The sequence below is a fragment of the Plecotus auritus genome (genome assembly GCF_963455305.1).
Source record: "Plecotus auritus genome assembly, chromosome: 5".
NCBI classification, from domain to species: domain Eukaryota; kingdom Metazoa; phylum Chordata; class Mammalia; order Chiroptera; family Vespertilionidae; genus Plecotus; species Plecotus auritus.
This window is the reverse complement of record NC_137776.1, coordinates 142,610,447-142,618,180: the sequence shown is the minus strand read 5'-3', so window position 1 is coordinate 142,618,180 and position 7,734 is coordinate 142,610,447. Positions and strand designations below refer to the sequence as shown.

The 7,734-nt window shown below is 39.8% G+C and overlaps 1 long non-coding RNA gene across 1 annotated transcript; it reads right to left on the bottom strand.

The window, feature by feature from the left end:
- Nucleotides 1–396: 396 nt before the first annotated feature.
- On the bottom strand, nucleotides 397–6,354 carry LOC308248989. The gene is made up of 3 exons (XR_013960659.1): nucleotides 5,038–6,354; nucleotides 3,742–3,931; nucleotides 397–2,456 (listed from the first exon to the last, which is right to left on the bottom strand). It is a non-coding gene; the product is annotated as an uncharacterized lncRNA (long non-coding RNA).
- Nucleotides 6,355–7,734: the final 1,380 nt, after the last annotated feature.

The window sequence follows — 7,734 nt, the reverse complement described above, 5'->3', positions numbered from 1 at the left end:
AATCGGCCCCGCCCAACTCTCACAGCCCTTCCCCTTGGCTGGCCCAGCCCCTGATTGGTCCCTCCCATCCTGATCAGGGGTGGGGCCAGCTGGCCGACCTCCCACGCCCCCCTGGCTGGCCCTGCCCCCAATCAGCCCTCCCTTGGGGGGGGCCGGCAGACCTCCCATGGCTCCACCCCCTACACAGTCTAACCCTGATCGGGGGCAGGGCCAGTGGTGAACCCCCCCAGGTCCCCTCCCCCCCACCAGCCTGGTCCCAATCAGCCCCCATTGGGGCAGGCCGGCCGGACCCCACCCATGCACAAATTCGTGCACAAGGCCTTTAGTATATTTAATAAAGACTTAATATCCACAAAAACTCAGACAACTCAATAGCAAAACAACAAAAATCTGATTAAAAAATAAGCAAAAGATTTTAATAGATATTTTTCCAAAGAACACATATACATGGCCAACTGGTACATGAAAAGGTGCTCTACATTATTAATCATCAAAGAAATGCAAATCAAAGCCACAATGATATAATCCATACCAAAAATGTTATATAGCAATAAAAATAATGAATTACTATTAAAAACTGACATAGAAAGATTTTCAACATAATTTTAAGCAAGAGGGAAATAATATGTAACACTATTTTTGCAAAAATTAAACAAAAAGCAATATTATTCATATTTCCAAATTAAAAATATATTGTAAAAATGCACAGAATAAAAAAGGATACTCATCATTTTAATGATGTGGTTACATTTGGAAAGACACTGGATTTGGTAGGGAGCATGGTCAAAGATTTTAATATTCTTAGTATTTTAATTCAGTTTAAGAAGAATGTATTAATTTGGAACTATATATTAATTTAGAAATAAACATTTTTAAACTCTTTATTGTTGAAAGTTTTGCATATGCCTCCTTTTTCACCCTAGAAATAAACATTTTAAAAAATCAAATTGCTTTCTGAATGTACCTAGTTCTGCTGTATAGATATATTTCTAATAATCAAGACCAAGTATTTTATACAATGAACAGATAGTGTACCCACATGGCTATGTGCATGTGAACTACTTAATCTATACCATAGTGAGCATAGAAATCTTTAGCCAAATTTACAGTTAATCAATTTAACTGTTGATTGAGTTAGTCTTTTTATGTTAATTTTATGACTAAGGCATTTAAATTTCATATAGATCAGAGTGTTCAAACAAAACAATTACCTGTTTTCACTTGGGCAATTTTTACTGTTTAAACTGTTTGGAATCTGGTGGATCAGAGACTTGCCTGTTGGTTTCAGTTATAACGGACTTCATTACATCACAAAGTTTACTTGTTGCTCTCCTTTAAACAACTTCAGATCTAAGAAATTCCCACAATACCTCAAGTAGGTAAGTCATGAAAAACTAAATGTTACATTTTAGCCAATTTGGAAATGTCTTTCTCTTCATTTTAATAAGTACTAATTACTATTAACTATATATAATACTTTGCTTTATAAATATGATCATTTGCAATGAAAGTATTAGTTTATAAAGAAGAATTAATAAATACTTCTTGGCTAATAGTTAAGAGGATTTTTTAACACAATATCAATCTAGAAACATCATCTATCTCACTTTATTTTTTGCATTAAATAATTACTATTCAGGGAAACAAGGGAGGGGTGGTATTTGATTGTGAGAAGACATCTCAATTTAAAATGTTTGTTGGAATGAGAAGTTTTATGGTGAATTTTGGGTAAAGACGGGTACCTTATTTTTCTTCCATCACAGAATAAATTTATTTATACTTTATTAATGAAATAAATAAAACTTAGCCAGTCATTTCCCTTTTTCATAATAGCTAACATAAATGTGTAACTGATTACTTCCCCAGGAAAGATTTAACAGTGGGATGTATTTCTCCTTCCATCTTCTTTTTTGTCTAGAAACCTAAGAATGAGGATTGTCATCAGTCGTGTTTTTGTCTTATTGTGCCTCTTAGGTGGTAAGTCATTAAAAAAACATAAATCAAAAAGAGGGAAATTTTTCTAAGAAATTACGGAAGCATAATGTAAGTGGTGTGTGGTCTAATTAAGGTGCTTACAACAAGGCCTGAATAAGCTATTCTATAACATAATATGAGCTAACAAATAAAGTTATAAAATAGAATAGCATACTTCAGAATTAACCATGTAAAGAAACTATTTATTTTACATATAATTTGAACCTTGAAATTTAATTGTCAGATCAAAATGTATCATGTGTTAAAAACCAACAATACACTTTAAGACAGAAAAAGACTAAAAGGAAGTAAATGGGATCTGAGAACATGTGTATAAGTATTCAGGCAATTGAAAATTTACAATCAGCACAAAGGCCTAAAAGTGAAGGCATCTTCTTCAGTCATAACAAAGAATGTGGGAAACAAGGTTTGAAGAAGAAGATCATGGATATTGGGTGTGGAACCGAGAGAGGAGGGACCATCTGAGAGGGAGAGAAAGAAGACAGTGACATCAGAAGGTTGGTAGCTCCAGTGACCTGGTGTGGTTACTAAGAACAAGGGTTTGGAATTCCAACAGACCCTTTTAAGCCTATCTCTGCCAGTTGAGCAAACGACCTAAAATCAGTTTTCTTTTATGTGAAATGTGGGCAACTACAACGCCTGCTGGAAAGGTTTATTATGGGAAATAATTGGACTAATAGAGGTAAATGGCTTATTAAGTTTAGTTCCTAAAAGATATTTGTTGATTGATACTTGATTATGGACTGAAAGTCTGTCATGCTTAATGGGAAAACCAGTGTGAAATGTCCAGAGTGTCTTCAGATGAGGTTGAAACTGGGAATAATAGTCAGGAGAGGTTAATTAGCCTCATCAGCCAGACTGTTTTCTATTAAAAGTGATCTCTTCTAACCCCAACATGACAGAGGGGGATACAAACTACATTTCACACAATGTCTAGTAAACTCTTCTTTGAGCTATCAATGAATAGGAGTGACATGGCAATGCTCTTCATGTATTATAAAGGGACTATGAAGAGGAAGATAAATTGTAGCTGAATTTCAGAAGAATCTTTCATAATCAAAGCTGGTTTTAGTAGTGATGAGCTCTCCATCACTTGCCAAGGCTCCCCGAGGAGTTATCAAAATGGAGATTCCTGAATTCGGTAGAACAAGTGGTTCTCAAAAACTGGTGTTGATAACTATATCTCAGTCACATGACTTCTGCTGTCTCTGTGTGTCTAAAATACAGATCCCTGGGCCCCAGCCCCTGTAGATCCTCACTCTGGGGAGGGGGTTCCCTCTGGGAATCTGCTTATTCTAGCTGCTTAAGTAAATAGAATTTAAAATCAACTTTGGAAACAGATCTTCTATATGATATCTTTTATTCCTATGTATTTTGACCACATTTTAAGAATTTCTGGGCTATTTCCACATAACCAAAATGAATAACATTTTTGAGCCACTGAATCTGAGTATTGAAGATAACCAATCTATAAACATGAATCAAGCAATAAATATTCATAGAGTATAATGTGCTGCTTTAGACATTGAAAAGAAGACCTAATAGTGGCCATATGGCTGAAATGAATTTTTCTGGCTACTGTACATAACTTTGAATTGATTTAATTAGGCACTGAGGAACTAAATACATTTTAACCAATAAGTTATTTAGACCACCTGGCCTAATTTCTAATTAGTATCAGTTCAGAGTACTTCCAATTCATGAAATGTAGCATATGTGAAATCAAATTTTTAAAATATTGCTTACTTTTTTAAAGTTGAAAATCACTGCTTTATTTTTGGATTTCTCTTTTCTTCCCCTGTTTTTCCTCTCTCTGGTCTTCATTTCTATTTTCCCCTTATATTTTCTCTCCAGTCCTTGGAGATGTTGGAGGTGTGATTTGCAGGTTATGCAACCTTTCGATCCCCTTCCATGGATGTCTTTTAGACTTTGGAACCTGCAGAACAAAACCTGGTCAGTACTGTTTTAAAGAGGTTCACATTAAAGGTAAGTCTTAACATCTAAAAAACAACAACAACAACAAAAAAAAACATTTAAAATGAGCATATTCTTTGAGCACTTACCTGAATTACATTATACCTACAAAACCAAACCATGATATGAGCTGGATCTGGTCACTATCCCCATTTTTTAAACATGAGAAATCTAAGAAATAGAAAGGATAAAAAATTTGCATGATGTGAGTCCTCGCAGCGCCGCACATTGTGACTAAGCGCTCGCCCTGCGTGTCTGCAGCTCCCTTCTTTCTCAGGCGACATCGGGCGGCCAGAAATTCACCAGGTCTGTTCTGAAGGTGCACGCCAGAGAGATCTTCGACTCTCGTGGGAATCCCACTGTTGAGGTGGGTCTCTACACCTCAAAAGGTCTCTTCAGAGCTGCTGTGCCCAGTGGTGCCTCAACTGGTATCTACGAGGCTCTAGGGACAATGACAAGACGCGCTATCTGGGGAAGGGTGTCTCCAAGGCTGTTGAGCTCATCAATACAACCATTGCGCCTGCCCTGGTTAGCAAGAAGCTGAGCGTCGTGGAGCAGGAGAAGATCGACAAGCTGATGATAGAGACGGACGGGACGGAATATAAGTCTAAATTCGGTGCCAACGCCATTCTGGGAGTGTCCCTGGCCATCCGAAGACACCTTCATTGCCGACCTGGTGGTGGGGCTCTGCATGGGCAGATCAAGACAGGTGCTCCTTGCCGATCTGAGCGCTTGGCCAAGTACAACCAGATCCTCAGAATCGAGGAGGAGCTGGGCAGCAAGGCCAAGTTTGCCGGCAGGAACTTCAGAAACCCCCTGGCCAAGTAAGCGCTGGGCAGGCGGCCGAGCCCCGCCGTCACCAGTCGGCTAATTGGACCTCTGCTGCTGACCTCTGCACGGGCAGCCCAAGGCCCCCAGCCGATACCTGCAGGGGCCTCTGTCTCTCCCCTCCCTGTGGTGGTCTCACTGCTTCTCAGAACTGCCACAAAGCCAAGCCTGACATCGGAACCCTGGTGGGAACCCTAGCCCTGTAGTCATGGGACTGGTCCAAATCATTGTTCTTCTCACCTCGCTTCTCAAGTGTCTGGAGCCAAGTGCATCTGCATTGTAATCTCCGAGGTGTCCACAGGCAAGATCCCCCAGTGGTTTTGTGTGTAAAATAAAGTCTTCTGTGTCCTTAGGGGGAAAAAAAATTCCATGATGTTACACAGCTAATGAATGTCAGAGCCAACATTCAAATGCAAGTACTCTGACTTCTGAGCACACATTTCTAATGAATCTATGTACTGCCTCATTCACATCAACCACAAATAATTAATACATAATTTGCTGGCCCTTCTAAGCACAGAGCTCTATGCAGCTGCACAGGTTGCACGCCCAGGAAACCAGCCTTGTCTGCATAAATTATAGGTCTAAGTGTAAAAATCCAAATGAAGGAAACGTTAGAAGAAAATACCGGAGAACGTATTTTAAGCTTGAAAGACAGGAAGCCTCCTTAACATCCAAAAGGCAAACGTAAACAAGATGGTAGGTAAATTTGAATATATCAATATTTTAAAATGTTTAAATGAATGACAACCCCAAAATTTAAAAGATAATAAACTGGATGAAACTACTTGAGATATAAATAACAGAAAAAATATATTACTATCTATCCAGAATAAAGATTTTCCTAAAAAACAATTTTTAAAAAGACCAGCAATTGGGGGGACGCGGGGGGTGGGGGGAGAGGAGGGAGAGTTCTTAAAAGAAATGTAAAGGAGAAAATAGAAATGACCTGACCTAAAAACATAAAAATCTGCACAACTCACCAGTGAATATCAAAGAAATGCAAGTTACAGAAATAATATATTTTTAACCCATCATATTGGTAAAAATTATAGGGGTTTTATAATATCAAGGCGTAGTGACAGTATGGGGAAATGGGAACGCTCATACATTCATACATTGCCAATGACAGTTTAGATTGGTTTAGCATTTTAGACAACCTCATTAAAATTTTAAATGAGCAATGCCTTGTAGAAAGCAATTCTATTTCTTGGTATCTTCTGCAGAGAAATAAAGTTACATGAAACACAAAAAGGCATGTATTAAGGTTATTAAATATATTTTTATTGATATCAGAGAGGATGGGAGAGAGATATGGAAACATCAATGATGAGAGTGAATCATTGATGGGCTGCTTCCTGCATGCCCCAACTGGGGATCGAGCCCACAACCAGGGCATATGCCCTGGCTGGGAATTGAACCTCCACCTCCTGGTTCATAGGTTGAAGCTCAACCACTGAGCCACTCTGGCTGGACTCATTGCAACTTCATATTTAATAGTAAAGTAATGGAAATAACCTAAATGTTTGTCAATGGATGTTATTAGAACTATGATACATTCACACCATGAAATTCTAGGCAACACTTAGAATGAACTAGATCCCTTTGTTAACATAGGAAAATCTCTAAAACATTGTTGAGTAGAAAAAAAGGTGCAAAACAGTATGTATAGTGTACCACTTATGAACATAAATCTCCACAAAGGAAAACTCTAAATTTCCCTATGGAATTGGAAGAGGAGAATAACCATCAGAGGAGATCAAAGTTAGTTGGGAAAAAGGAATAGAATTTGGGGGTCATATCTGCTGGGGTTACTGGTTAAGAAGATTTCTTGATCTTTGTTCAACCTGTCCAGTCTAGGTCCCCTCTCTGCACCTGGAGTTCCCTGTGACTTGCACCTTTGCCAGTCAGGACCCCTTCCTTTTGAAGGAGAAATGTGCCAAGGCTCCCTGGAGTCCCCCTCCCTTCCTTAATCAGCTCGACATCAAAACAAGTTGTTTTTTAATCTTTATTGTTGAAAGTATTACATATGTCCCCGTTTTCCCCCATTGATCTCTCCCACCCCACCCCTGCCCCCCCCACCCCAGGCCTTCACCACCCTATTGTCTGTGTCCATGGGTTATACACATATGCATATGAGTTTATTGGTTGATTTTTCTCCCCCAACTCCCTCTCCTGCCTTCCCTCTGAGGTCTGACAGTCTGTTCAAGAAAACAAGCATTAGCCGAAACCGGTTTGGCTCAGTGGATAGAGCGTCGGCCTGCGGACTGAAGGGTCCCGGGTTCGATTCCGGTCGGGGGCATGTGCCTTGGTTGCGGGCACATCCCCAGTGGGAGGTGTGCAGGAGGCGGCTGATCGATGTTTCTCTCTCATCGATGTTTCTGGCTCTCTATCCCTCTCCCTTCCTCTCTGTAAAATATCAATAAAATATATTAAAAAAAAAAAAGAACATTCTTTAAAAAAAAAAAAAAAAGAAAAGAAAAGAAGCATTAAAGGGCTTTGCGCAGAAGAAAGAGCCTGGAAGCTCACGTAGCACAGCACTGACCACAGTGCTTGGTGGGCCAAGGACCCAATGACTGCAATGCTGTGAAGAGCCGTTTCCTCACTGGGAGATGTGGCCGTATCCCAAGGATGTGAAACAAATAGAACTGGAAGTCACCCTTTTGAAAGTTTTATCAGCAGGGTTTCTCATCTTTGATACTGTTGACACTGGCAGGATCATTGTTTGTTGGGCAGGGCTATCTTGTGTATTGTAGGATGTTTATTTAGCACATCCTGGCCTCTGCCCATTGCTGCCTTTGGGGCATTACTCGTCTGTGTTCTCCCAGCCGAAGCTGGGGTGGTAGGCGCAGGACACTGCTGTCACTGACTTGGCACTCCTGTGTATTTTTCTCTTTCTACAGTGAATGTGCATTACTTCTACAATCAGGGGGGACG